The 15,562-nt window shown below is 34.9% G+C and overlaps 1 pseudogene; it reads left to right on the forward strand.

Annotated features, from left to right (window-relative positions):
* Positions 1-265: 265 nt before the first annotated feature.
* On the forward strand, positions 266-2,739 carry LOC118752425 (annotated as a pseudogene).
* Positions 2,740-15,562: the final 12,823 nt, after the last annotated feature.

Genomic DNA, 15,562 nt, shown 5'->3' on the forward strand with positions numbered 1-15,562 from the left:
CAATTGAGTATTGTCCTCGAAAATTGCTTCTCTATTGCCTTGCTCTGTTAAACGCCTAAAAGCATGCTCTTACTTTTCCGTCTTTTGCTCTCTTTAAATTAATTGCCTTTGGATTTTATAACAGCTACGCCGTGTGCAGCGTAGACACGAGAAATGCGGTGAATGTGTTGCGGTGCGTTTAATGCAAGCAGATCAAAAAAACGCACAGATATGTTGGCAAATGCAAACGTCCAACGTAGGCACGATTTTGCGATAATGCGTGCATTGTGACGTCAAAGTCGTTTGATTTTGCCCGCAATATCGTACGAGAAATTCAGCAATGAAGATGGAAATTCTCATTTCAGAAATACAAAAGCGAAGTGTTTTGTGGAATAAAAGCCATTGCCGCTACAAAGACAGGCGAAGTGCGGAAGAGGAATGGAACGAAGTTGTTACAAAAATGTTGGGGTTCCAAGTAGGTAAACAAATTTGAATTATTTTGTGTTGTTTATTGTAAACAATGTTGAATTCAAATTAAATAATATTTAATTTTTATATTTTATTTACTGAAAAGTAGTCGCCAAATATAGAACGTTTAATTTCTGCTTCCCGTGGTGGGTGATTATTTTTTCCGGAAGCTCCTAAGTTGCCGTTTGTATTCCTAAATTTTGAATTTTGTTCAAAATTATTGTGAAAATCGTCTTCCTTTTCCATATCAATTACAATGTTGCGTAGAAGGCAAACGGCTTTTACTATATGAACAGCATTCAGAACGATAGTTTCTATTGCTTTCACTCAAATTTTAAATGTGCCACTCGGTATAGCGCACTAGGGTGGGCATTTGATGATTTTTCTGTATCGAAAATATATACCCCTATTTTTTATTTTGAAACTGAAAAATATTTGGAAGTTGCTCAAAGTTTTCCATGTATTTTTATATGGGAAAATAAATTTTTTCGTAGAGATGGTAAAGAATTCAAAAGTCAATATTTTTCGATCGGAAAACTCTGGTTCTTCAAGAGGCTTTCAATAATAATGCCCAATTGTTTATTTAAACATTTTTTAATACTAAAAAATTTTTTTATTTATCCCGTCATTGCATTTTCTGGGCTTTTGGCGGATCTATAAAATGTAGTCACTATGAAAAAAATGGCTAAATAAATAACACTGGTCTACAAGGGTTTTGCGAATAAGACGGGACCTGGTGTTTCCGAACGGATTTTTCGTGCTGAACACGAATCTGGGGTCCAAAACTTCCCATCACGTCACGTTTTCGAGAAAAAAGGGGTTGAAACCCCTAAAAACAGCGTTTTTGGCCATTTTTGAAAAATTGTAGAGCTGAACCCTGACGTGCTACAAACTTTGTATATGTCAGAAATTAAAGGCTAAATCGTGCCCTTTCGAATGAGCCCTATGCCGAATTAATCGCATGCACCCTTAGATCAGGGGGTGTATTTGTGTCTAGGAGTCCAGGGAAAATATCCACCATATTCGACCCGTCATCTTAAATTTTTAAAATCTAACTGCAGATTCGTAATCAGCGACTTTTAATATAGTTAAAACCTTGGCATTATTAATTTTCTATGATCGTTTAAGATTAAATTCTTTCTGTGATCAATTTTTCCTGCACCCCTAAACACAAATACACCCCCTGCTTTAAGGGTGCACGCGATCAATTCGGCATAGGGCTCATTCGAAAGGGCACGGTTTAGCCTTTAATTTCTGATATATGCAAAATTTGTACCACGTCAGGGTTCAGCTCTATAATTTTTTCGAAAATGGCCAAAAACGCTGTTTTTAGGGGTTTCAACCCCTAACGTGACGTGATGGGACATTTTTGACCCCGGATTCGTGTTCAGCACGAAAAATCCGTTCAGAAACACCAGGTCCCGTCTTATTCGCAGAAAAAAAGTTGAAATTTGTAGACCAGTGTAATTGGGTATTATTACTGGGAATCTTTTGAATAAAAACAGAGTTTTCCGATCAAAAACTTATGGTTTTCGAGAATTCTATACCGATACCTCCCAAAGAATTGGGAAAATTTCACTTTTGAAAATAATCTTTTGACACCCTTTCAAAATGTTCGATGATTGGCACATATCTTTTGAATCGCTTCGCAAATGTCCTTGCAAGCCTCTTTAACTATAGAATCAACTGATGACTTCAATATCCTGAATGAGAAAACAATTTATCTAAATTTTTTTTTTTTTTCAGAGCAAGATGCTAAAAAGAAGTGGCGAAATTTGCGAGACCAGTTCAGTAAGGAATTGAAAAAAATTCCAAAAGGCAAATCGGGCGACACACAAGACCAAGCAACTATATATACTGGGAGGTGGCGGTATTTCAAAAGCCTGCTTTTCCTTAGAGATACAATTCTCCCAAGAGAAACAGCTAGAAATTTGTCGGTGGTGCTTGAAGATTCAACTACAGCAACTGAAGCCGATAATAATGTGGCAAATGCTGAAATAGTGGCAAAAAATACTAATGCTACTAAAACAGATAATGAAGTGTCAAATTCCGAAGTAAAGAACTCCGAACTAACTTTCGTTGAAACATGCCCTTCATTCAGGTCTTTGTCTGTTCGTCGAAAGAGAAAGGACAAACATCAAGATGGAAATGCCGTTGAGCTTAGGCTTTTAGATATCGAAACCAAACAGCTAGCTTTACTCGAAGCATCAGAAGATGAAAATTCACTCTTTTTGAGGTCGCTTCTTCCATTCATGAAAAAGTTGGATCCGATTCGTCAGCTTCGTGTAAGGTGTATGTACATTTCAAAATGTAAATGAACCACTGCAAAAATAAACTTTACAAAAAAAAAACTTTTACTATTTGTGTTTTAATTACCACAAAGTTAGAAAAGTAATGTCAATAAACTGTTTTCGAATAAAAATATTTTAACTGCCGCATACGAAGCCATTTCACGCCGAATAATAAGTTACAATAAGTATAATCGCGTTGTAATTGTACACTTACAGCATTCCACGCACGATTTTGCGGGTAGTACGTTGCTCGCACGCATCGCAAAATCGTGCCTGTGTTTACGCTGGACACAGTGTTAGTGTGTATTTACGGAAAGTTCTCCAAGCTCGTCATATACATACATACATACATACATACACACATAGATGTGAATAATGACGTCACAATATGTTGTTGCTTTTATTGTAGTTATATACATATGTACGTACTGAACATCCGAAATTGGCATGAATAAAATTTACCAGAGCTTTTTCGTGTCATTGTTCAGTAAGTTTACGGTATATAATATGACCGAAATAATAAATTCTTCATTGCACAAGTTTTTTTTTTTTTGTTTACAGTAGGAATATTACGAGAAAAAATAATGAGTAATTTTTAAGCAAAAGGCAAAACCGACTTTAATTCCCATATGAAAATTTCAGAGTACCAGAATTATAGAAATCGGTTAACGAGGTCCAAAGTTATGCGGTAACATAAATAAAAAAAAAAAAAACAAAAAAAATACTCCGACGAATTGGCCAGACACTCTTTTTTAACATTTCATATAACTTGTCTATTAGTTAACTAAAATCGACTCTTAAAACATGTGGCAACCCTCTTCAAAAATATTTTGAAACTAAAATAATCTTTCGTTTGACATTGTGATACATATCTCTGATTAACTGATGAATAATGTTGAATGTGAAAAAAACATCGCCACTCTCCTATATGTAAAGCCCAGAAATATCAATTCACCGTGGGAGGCTCTGAAAGCACCGATATGCCATTGAATTGGTCGTCTACACTATGCAAGTTGTACTGTCCAGTTTTATTAGACCTACCTTCCAGTTACTGGGACTTTTTACTGGAATCAGTTAACGCCAGTGCACAGTGGGCCAGAAGACGGAAAACGTGGTCAACAACTAATATTATTTTAAATTTTAAAATAATAAACTTAAATAATGTAGATACTTTGAAGTATGCGAAAACAAAATTTTATGATAATTGAAACATTTTAATATGTTCGTAAGATCTCGTGCGTGATCTCGTGTCTTTTGTTCATGCTATACACGGCGTATGGGTAATCTTCCTTTCTATTCATATATTTCACACAACTAAATAGGGCTATGAATCGCATGCAAATGCATGTTTTTATTGTGTTTCTTCAAATGGAAATTATTAAGTTATCTGCACGAATCATTAGATTTCCTTTAAAATGGCATTCAACCGTAAACGCATATGTTTGCATATTTTGTAAAAAGTGCCTGTTTTTACTTATTTTTTTGCGCATATTTTAAAATAAATGCATGTTGTTTATGCATATTTTAAACTTTGATTGATTTAAAACCATTTTAATTTAGTACGGCATTTTTTGACAAAAAAAAAACAGCTATAATTTTTTCCAAAAAAATCATCTGAACTGTATTAAACTGTCAATGTTTCTATTTACACAAGATTGTAACGATGATGAAGAATACATAAGAATTAATAAAATTATTAAAAATATTAAAAAAAATAGTTAAAATTAAAAAAAAAATAAAAATAAAAAGTTTTGAAAATTAAAAAAAAAAATGCGGGGTGCTTTATTCCTGGAACCTGCTCGTGGCAGGCCCTGGATACTGCAAGTGTGGCAATTTGTAGGCTAATAACAGGAAAAATTTTGAAAGACTTCTTAAAATACATTTATCAATTTATCAAATTAAATCATTTGTTAAAAAAATACATAGAAGCCAATCCTTAATTTTCTTTTAAATACAATTCATATTTTTATTTCTTTAAATAATATAAATTAAATAATCAAAATAATATCTTACTTCTTATTTTATAGATAAGCAACATGTTAATGTTGAAACCTGTTCAAACGCCTTCCTAATGATACCCATTTTGTGATATTAAATAAGCTTACATTTATTCAATACACGTAATTGTTACGCCACTCCAAAATATCTATTTTTTCTCCTCTTCAAACGGTTTTTTTTTTCACCACAGAAATTGAAGTACTTATGCTGTGGAGTATTTGAATAATTGTAAATTTTAATATACCTGGCAACCCTGCTTTAAAAATTTTTTCCAGAAGCTTTCTACAGAAAATATCAAAGAGAATGGGAAAAAGTAGAACAAATCCGTCGGATTGTTATTACGTTTAAAGCTGTTAAAATTTCAAAAAATCCAAAAAACGAGTCTTCCCGGATTTTTTTTACAATTTCTGGACACCTGCTATTTGTATACCTTGGATAATAAGCTATACCACAAAAATATTTTTATTTATTTATTTCACATGCAAAAAATGTTGGCCACTTTTTCAGTGTTCTGGCCTACTGTGCCGTGCCTGTTTACAACAAAAAACCCATGCAAATTTTCAGTGCTGAAAATGGTTTTATAGGTGAAAGGCAAATAGAGTGTGTGCGAAAAATTCCATATATATTTTAATCCTTCCATGCCTTTTTACGATATATCGAAACCTCTTTCTATTTTTTTTTTTAATTTGACTGTTATTTTGGAAGACGGTTTCAAAGCCTCTAATATCCAAAGTTTCATAAATTTCCAGGAAATATTTATCTCCATCTCTCTTACTAGCTACCAAAGAATCACCTCGTCAATTTATGATGGACGAACATACGGAAATAATTGTAATAGCCGCCTACGATGCGTTACCTCTCTGCTTGCTATACATATTTGAGTTCCGTCCGCTTAACGAAAAATTTTGTATGTATGTATGTATGTGAGAGCAGCAACAAAGTTAGCAAGTAGCGATAAACGATGGTGAGTTTGGTTTCACCTCATTGATCTCGTTAGTTTCGCCACTTGTTAACTGTTGGCGTATCGATGGCGGCTAAAGTTTGATTCATCAGTCGTTTATTCAGTCCAGTCTTACTTGCGGGAAATATTTTCTACACAAATTGTTTTCAGCCAAATAGGTGAACTACATATGTACATTAGGGTGGTCAAAAAACAGTAAAGTCGGAATTGTAATGCTCTCACCCACTAGGATTGTTCTATATCGAAAAAAGTAGACCCCTATTTTTGTATTTTGAAATCAAAAAATATTTAGAGGTCGCTCAAAGTTCTGCATGTATGTTTATATGGGAAAAATACAATTTTTCATAGAAATGGTATAGAATTCTTGAGAATCAATATTTTTCGATCGGAAAACTCTGGTTCTCTTCAGGAGACTTTCAATTATAATACCCAATTGTTTATTTAACAATTTTTTAATACTAACCATTTTTTTATTGGTCGCCCCATTGCATTTTTCGGGGTATTTGTGGGTTTTTGGCGGACCTATAAATTATAGTGGCGATGAACAAATGGTTAAATAAAGAATTGGGTATTATTATTGGGAATCTCCTGCAGATAAACAGAATTTTCTGGTAGAAAAATATTGATTTTTAACTATTCTATACCATTTCTACGAAAAGTTGTTTTTTGCCCACATAAAATACTTGGAAATCTTTGGGCGCTTTGAGCAACCTCTATAAAAATTTTTTGATTTCAAAATTAATTTACTTTTTCACATGCGTTTTTTTGGACCACCCTAATGTACATACATATTTCTGAATGTAAACTACAACTTACTAGTTCATATTTGTGGAAAAGGATCAACTGATACAACTATACACTTTTTCTCCTCAACATGCCCCATATACATATGTATATGTATGAACGTAACTTCCCTCAAAAATGTTGAGCTTTCAAAACTCTTAACTGCTCCAAATGAGCAATTTTAATATATATGTACATACATATATATTTAAAAAAATATATAAAAAGAACCAAGTTTATTGCAAAAAGTTTGTAGCTGCACTGAAACTGGATCAACATCGAGGTGTTGACAGGACTTGCGCGCATTTGGACAGCATCGTCGGCTGCAGGCAAGCAGCTCAGCAGCAAAGCGCGCCAAAGCAGGCAACTAACTAGTAGCTGGAAGTTGAGGCGATACACGAGACAAAATTGACAATGCTGTCAAATATCCTTTTAATTTAAATTCTTTATCTTTTGCTGTAAGGCAGCAGTGAACTCTATTCTAGGACAAAACTAAAAAAAACGTACACACACACACATACATACATACATATGAACATACCCATAAACAATTTCAGGAATCTTGCAAAAGAATTTCTATTTTAGAATTTGTCATGTCTTCGCCTTCGTCACCGTCACCGTCAGCGCCGTCGCCGTCGCAGTCGCACTCATCGCCTTTCAACACTTTACTTTATATAAAATATCACACCAAACCCAGAAAGTGAAAAATGCTAAGCATCGTTGCATTGAGCAGGAGGAACGCCAGATACTGAATTCAATCCTTTCAAAAGATGGATCGGTGGAAAGGTGGGGGCTGGAGAGGTGACGGTCAGTGGTGCAAGTCGCATGGAAATACATATACACTGCACTGAGCAACCGAACACCCAGAGCAATCCTTTTGCTTAAAGTTGTCGCTTATCTTAAGCCGGAATGACAGATGCAAAAAAGGAGTACTAGTAAAAGAAAAAAAATAAATAAATAAAATGAAAAATATTTTGTAAAATAAGAAAAACAAGTAGTGGAATGAAATGACATAAAAGCGAACCGAACCAAACGAAACGAATGACTAAATGCAATGTAAACTTGACGTGGTTGGGGTCATCGCGACCAACATACAGTAGCTGTCCAGTTATGGTTGGAGGATGGTGTGAGGACTGAGCCCCGACTACGGGCAAAATAAAAAAGGACATGCTCATCGCATTCCATGGCACGAAAGCTGACAGTGAATGATTTGACCATGCTTACTCATTTGCGTTTACGGGTTATGGGATTAGCGCACGCATTGTGGATTCCTCAGTATCAGCTACGACAAAGTCGGCCTTTACAGCAGCAGCCGATGTGGCAACAACAAAAACTTTCTGCTCCGAAGTTTATCATTCAAAAAGGCAACGCACCGTGGACAAAGACAAAAGGCCAAGAGGTCGATGAATGGGTCGCTTGCATACCCTTAGCTATTGCGGTGCATAACGAACCATTGGCTCACTGGCCAGCACATCTTCATCTGCTTCATAAACGTTGGAAGAGTGCAGGTCATGTAGTCACTTTGTCATCAGTTGGATGTGGCTGCCTGTTTGCCCGCACACCGCACTGCTTGACCACGATGCCCGCCAGCAGCGGTGAGCGGTGTCTTAGACAGCAGTGTCGTGTCGGCCGTCAACTACATCTTCGTCGTTGATTCACTGTCGACCGTCGACATTCATGGTAATTTCACGCTTGTTCTAAGAAAAATGACAGCAAAATGTAATAATGAAAAACTTTTTCTTTGTCAACTTGATGAGTGTGAATTTTCTACAATTCCTACCCACCACTATTTAGCCATAACTTTGCTGCATAACCAACTTAGCCTTGCGTCACTCACTTACTGAGCTCACGCAGTTTGCATGCTAAATGGGAATGAGTTTGCTGGACCCATTTGGTAGTAGGAGGTATGTGTGTATGTATGTTTGTCTGCAAGTCCTGTTGCCTCAGTGTTCGAATGAGTGAATGCTTGTCATAAATTTTACGCAAAAGGTACAGGACCCTGGGTTGAAGCAATTTCACTTTTTTCGTTTTTTTTTTTTTTGCTCGTCCATTTTCCTTATCTTCTTCTTGTCCATCTGCCTCTGCTAACGCAGCTATGCTACTACGTGGGATTTGCAATCAAATCACTGAATTATGCACTAAATTTCGCACAGAGACATGCGCGCGCGCTGGAGAGGATGAACGCACTGGACGGACAAGCATTCAGTCGGTGTGAAAATCTCAGTGCGCTGCTAATTAAAATCGAAGATTTAGTGCATTTTGTGTTTAACACATAGCGAAAGTCATGCGATGAAGGTAATACCATTTTATCAAATTTCACCTGAAATGATAATTAGGCGAACATTTTGGGATATCTGAGACGTTAGAAGTGATTAGTAGAGGTTGAGATAAAGTTTTGATTAAGTTGAAATGGGGCAATTATAAGGGAAATGTTTGTTTTAAAGTAGTGAAATAAAATAAAAATTGCAAATAAGACTTCATATACCTCTGATTTGAATGATACATTTTGGATGGGACAAAAATTCTGAAAGCTTCCAAAATCATGTAACTTGGAATTAATTTTTTGTTATTCCTTAACCAATTTGGTTTCGAGACGAAATGTTTTGTCGTCATGGCATCCAGCCTTACTTAAATATCTCAATTTTTACTCAATCTATCGCGTGCATAGACGGACGGAAGGACAGATATATAGAGCTAAGGGGGCAATTCTGCAAACCACTTATGCTGAAAGCTCTTTTCCGTCCTTCGAAAAAATTGAATAAATGATTTTTTCGACTGACAATAAAAAGATTAGTAATTTCGGTACTTTTTCAACCAAATAAACATTTTAAGGCAAAAATTTTTATTTTTTATGGTACTCGTTTCCGGTACTCCCGTAATTGAAGTTTATGCAAGAAGAATGCTTTGCCGTTTTTTTTTCTGCCGAGAGAAGGGAGTGACACTAAAAAAACAACTCCTGAAATTTGCTCATATGTATATAATCCAATAGATTTTTCAACCCTGAGATGCTCCCAGCTTTGGTCTAAGTGTAGTTGTATTAAGCAGCACTAGCCGCTGCCTATATATCAGCCTACCTTGCATAAATGCAAAACACTTAATTAAATCTGGTAAATGACTAAAAATTTTGATATTATGTCTAACATTAAATTTTGCTTCATTATCAGTGTCAGTCTCTTTATCGAAATTAAGTAGTTAGGTAACTAATATACAAGTAGATGTCTAGTGCGAAAAGATACAAATTTATAAACATAGTACATATTAGGGTGATTGACTACGTTTTTCCAAACCGATGTTTTTTTTTTTTTGAAATCTTAATCTTTGCCATCCTAAGTAAATTGGATGTTTACAATCGAATAAGTCAGTTTTCCACCTAGTTCATTTATTACCAAAATCAAGAGAATTCTAAATATTTATTTAATTAAAATCGAACTGTAAAATTTTGTATTAATTTTACTAGCTAATACCAGGCTTCACTGCGCCTTAAAAGTATTTTTGTGTTGTTACTCCCTCTAAAAACTCTTATGGGCTTCAATCATAAAAAACTAAAATAGATTTGAAGAGCTTTATGAAGTGAGATCTTCAAACTAATTTACGATTTATGAAACATGCATACATTATTTTTTAGGAATTTGAGCGTTAGTTAATATATTTTGGAGGGTATTTAATCCGGGCAATTTTGTTTATAATCTTATAAATCGATTCTACATATCGTCCACTTTCTTCAAAGAAGTATTCATTCAGTATTTACCGTATCTTATTCCTTTAACTAAATAAAATTATTCAAACAGGTGGCAACTCTCCTCAAAAATATTTTTGGAAGTAAACTTTTCTAAAGGCATTTTATGCTTTTTTGCTGGTCAATTAATTCTTCCTATTTTTTTCTTATTGTTTATATAGAATTACCAAGTAAATTTATATTACGAAAAAAAAACCTTTCCTAAACTTCTTCAGTTGCATAACCATATTGCAATATTTAATTTATCTAATCAATTAAATAAAATTAAAATTTTCAACAAGTGGCAACCTTTCACAAAAATATTCTCGGCTGTAAGCCTTCCCGAACCTCTTTCTTTTGATAGTTATATTCCAATATTTACTCTATCTTAAACCCGTTTTCGAAAAAAGGCGAATAATCGAACATCCTAGTACGTATGTATGTATGTAGACTACGCATATGTACGTGCGAAGAAAAAAAAAAACAAAACTACTTAATATGTGTTTGCTTGAAATAGCTTAAAATTCAAAACAAATTTAGCCAGCAGCGAAATTGCGCAGAGTTTGAGTTGCATGCAGCAAAATGCTTTGCCTTTTTTTGCTACTTGTATTGTTGCTAACAACAACAACAACAACGTTTCACGACTGCTTTGCAGTTGCGGCATTCTGTCTTCCACTTATGACTTTGTTTGAGCAATTTTTCCAAACTGCCGTTGGCTGCCCGCAAATAGTGGCAATGACAGTGGCCATGCCACTATGTCAGTGCTAGTGGCAGCAATTTCTTGTTGCACTCTCCTCTGTCATCATCACTTTCTTTAGCTTTTTGTTGTTTCTCTGTTTTTATTTTAGTTTTCACTGCTGTCTTTGCCACATAATCAGCGTTTTCCGCATACGCTTGCTCTCTCGCCTAGTTAATGCCACACAAACAACTAAATAATGCAACAAAAATGTTCATCAGTCTTTATTTCTTCTTACCACACCTTATGCTATACCTCTTCTGCTTCCTTTGATCGCTAGTCAGCTTTGAAGCGCTTATATTTGCTTTTGCGATGGCTTCACTTCGTCTTGGCGTCTTTCGTGTTGGCGAAGATGGCAATTAAGATGTGTGTCTGTATGTATGTATAATAACAGCTTCGAAGAGGACCCTGTAAAAAATTTTGCGACTTGTCTCCAAAAAGAGTATACCAGAATTAGTCTCCATGTGGTATCATTTATGGGTCCAATTAAAGATCTAATGATTTTTGCGCTCTTAAGCAACGACATTTCATAAGCGCCATTGGCATGCAGATAGAGTATTCGGCTTAGCATACCTGAGATCCACGGATCGAATCTCAGCAGGCGCAAGTTTTTTTTTTTTTAAAGCGACTACTCCCTTTTCAGACCCATTCCGGGTACAAAGAGATACAAGTGAGCGCTTGCTTGGACATGCTCGAACAAAAGAAATCAAAAGTAGTATATACGAGTATTAGTCGCGTGTTCCTTTCCAATTGGTCACGGAGTCATCGCGAAATATAAGCAGAAAATACAAAAGTATAGATAAGTCAATGCAGCTACTACTTACTTATTAATACATACATAAGTATGTATGCAGATATATATGTACAAATATATGTATATCGTCGCTTAAAGTAAAAAACCGCGTATCAAGCAAACGCAAAACCTCGCATATGAGGTTGCCGAAATTTTATAGGAGAGAGTAGCACTTGTCTTATTTCAAAACGCTTCTCTCATTTACCCCTAATTATCTCTTCTTCTTATATCTACATAACTACCCATATCTATGTCTATACACAGTATAAAGGAATGTCGAGATTCTTTGTGCGCGGTAAACTCGAAAACTACTGAACGGATTTTAACGAGATTTTCTCTACTATACTCTGTATCGACAGGAGAGTGACCTTTTTTACTTAGATTTTTAATAGGGTTGCCAACTGTCTAAAAAATGATAAGATCCGCATCCGTTCGTTGAAAATGAGGTATCAAATGAAAGGGATTGGCCTCTAGAAAAGCACTCACGTTTTATTTTATTTGAATAGGGTTGCCACCTGTTTATAAAGTAACTATGTTCAATCATAGTAAGCGTAGGCATCAGTTCTGCACCGTCACTGTCAACCGAAAAGACTTATCCTCTACATGTGCAATAATGTGTTATTTTTTTTAGTAGGGTTGCCACCTATTAAAAAATTAAAAGATTTTTGCCGTTCGTTGGTTTACAAAATGTGATACCAAATGAAAGGGCCTGGCCCTCGCATGTACAAAAACTTTAATTTTTTGAATAGGGTTGCCATCTATTTATAAATTACTATCTTCTATACATTGTATAAGGGAAAGTCAAGATATTTAGATCACGCTAATCTCAAAAACTATTTGCACGAGATTTGTTAAGTATAATCTGTATTGATAGGAATATTATCTTTAGTACTTTAAATTCCTATAGGATTGCCATTACAAGAAATGAGGCGTCAAATAAAAGGGCTCAGCTGCTCAGCTTTTAGATGTTCAATAATGTATTACTTTTTGAGTAGGGTTGCCAGTTTTTAAAAATTATAAAATCTTCACCATTTGTTGGACTAAACACTGGGTACCCAGTGAAAGGATATGGTCTCTATAGGTGCAATAAGTTTTTATTTTTTATTTGAGTGGGGTTGCCACCTATTTAAAAACTATGTACATATGTACATATAATACACGAGGGCATTTTTTTTTTTGATGACATTATATTTGCTCAGTTCTTTCAATTAAAAAAAAATGATGTGTCAAAGGAAAAGGCGTGACCTTCCGCATTGCAGTAAGGTTTTATTTTTCGAAGAGGGTTGCAACCTGTGCGAAAAAAAATGGGGGCTGTTCGTTAGATTACAAGAAATGAGGTGTCAAATGAAAGGGCTTGGCCTCCAGATGCGGAATTATATATTATTTTTTAATAGGGTTGCAATCTGTTTAGATGTCAATCGCATCTTATTTAATATCTAAACATTCAGCGCTTTGCGAAGCCTCGCACATACCAAGCCAGCTAGTTTTAGTATAAGTGGATAAGCGTTTCATATCAGGAGCTTACGGTGAGCACAGATCTTTTTTGGCACAAATGTCAGATACGCGGTTTTGTACTTTAAACGACGATATACTTATGTAGTTGTGAGCATATCTTTAAGCTGCTAACATGTAGTTTGTTATTTTCTCCATTTCGCTTTAGGCCTACAAGCATTTCCAACATACTTGTCTTGCCGCTGCTTCAAGAATAATTTGCCCACATTCCCCAACATCCTTGCTGCTCCTTGGCCACCACGCCTCCAGTTATGTTTACGTTTATGCCAAAGTGAGCGTGTAAGTAGTATGTTCGTATGGCTGCTTGGTGTAGTAGTATATGCGTGTAGCCTACGTACGTTGTCGTTAGCTTTGCTCCTCGGCTGCTTGCTTTTCATCTCCTTTATCCAGTAATTTGACTATGTTTTTTATCATTACTACACACACTAAGGGCATAATTGTAATTGCAGGAATGCCTTTTAGTCAAGGCAAAAATGTTCTCTATTTTGTTTGGCAGCAAAAATTTACTTTAAGTTCTCTATGAGACCCAAATGCCCTTCTTAGTGTTTTGACTGCGCGTGTTAAAGATGTTTACTTTTCGTTTTTTTCCTTTAGGTTTTTCTTTGTGCAGAACTACATATATTTTTAGTTAAAATTTATGATGGTGGTAAAAGCAGCTTAAGGCCAAGTATGTAATGCATATTAGTCTTTCATTTTTTTTTTAACGTAGTGAAAATAGTGCAACTTATAAAAGTTCCGGAGCAAAGTGAATGTGTCAAACATCAACTAAATTGGCAATTTAAATATAAAAAGAAACAACTTGCTCTAAAGAGGAAAAATGCAAATGTTCGCCTAAATTCAATTTAATTTTTTAACAGTTGGAAAACTCTTCAAAATTACGTTCTTAAGCATCTTTCGTTGACATCCACATTGTAATATTTTATTAAATAAAATCTCACTTTCAAATAAGTGGAAATTCTGTTCAAAATAATTTCACAATAAAGCTTTCTCAAAGCTGTTTCGTTTAATATCCGTATTGTAATAATTGTAATAAACCGTTGGCAACTCTTTAAATAACGGTTTCTAAATAAGCTTTCTTAAACACCTTTCGCTTACATGTAGGGATGGAAAAAAATAAAATAATTGATTAATTAATATCACAAGCCAAAAAAAAAATAATTGCAATTATTGAGAAATAACCGATTTATCGAATTTTTAAAGGCACTTTTTACAGTGAGTATTCACGAAAACATTTTTCCGATAAATAAATGCGTGTGCAGGGCCTTTAACGTTGCCGCGCTTAGTCTTGTAGCGTTTACAATGGGCTTACATGCACAACTATTTACACTATTTTATGCTCTGAACTTGGCAAATCTTGCGGCTGTTTGCAATTTTAGACAGCTACAGAATTCATATTTCTTGAAAATATTTTTACCACTATTTTAATAATCGATCAATGAAAAACAAAACTACGATACAATTAAATCGTGAATTGGACAAAAATAATCGATTAATTTATTCAAATTATTAATCGCTGTCATCCCTACTTACATGTAAAAGTTGCTTTAACTGCTTGATTGAATTTAATTTGAGTTTTAGACCGGTGGAAACCCCCTTTAATTAAAGATATCACATAATCTTAAAGCTCTTTTAATCCTCTTTCGATTGATTAAAGAAATCAGTTACACTGGCGTTCAAAAAACAAGTGGTCTGTGTATTTAACCAGATCCACCTACCGACACGTATCCCAATCTCATATATGCTTGACTCGTACGCCATCAAAATTGTGAAAACCCGAAAAAATGGCAAAAAATTCGAAATTTACTCGAAATCATGAGCGTGATTCGAATTCAGGTGGGTCTGGTAAAAGCACACACCACTGTTTTTGTGCACTAAACTGACTTGTAATAAAGCTATTGTTGTTGTTGTTGAAACACCATACAAATTCCCCAAGGAGTTTTTGGGAAGTATTGCTGGAGTGATAGTCCTTGGCCAGATATAAATCTCGATCGTTACGGTTACGTGGACCCGACTGTCGACGTAAAGTTCGGCATTCGATCTACTGCGGCACACGCGAACAATAAAATTCTGTTATCAAGTTATCGAAACTTATGGAGCCATCGAAGTTTATAGTCATCGAAATTTATCGAATCATCGAAGTTTATAGTTATCGAAATTTAGTTAGTTCACCAAGTTTATTGAGTTATCGGAATGTATCTAATTATTCAAATTGATCAATGTTTATTGAGTTGTCGAAATTAACCGATAGTTATCGAGTTGCACAAATTTATTGGTTTACCGTCAAGTTCTTTCAACTTATAGCTTTACTGAAATTCGCCAGTTAAGT

Source organism: Rhagoletis pomonella, unplaced genomic scaffold, assembly GCF_013731165.1.
Source record: "Rhagoletis pomonella isolate Grant_MI unplaced genomic scaffold, Rhpom_1.0 Rhpom_scaffold_01494, whole genome shotgun sequence".
In the NCBI taxonomy this organism is placed as follows: domain Eukaryota; kingdom Metazoa; phylum Arthropoda; class Insecta; order Diptera; family Tephritidae; genus Rhagoletis; species Rhagoletis pomonella.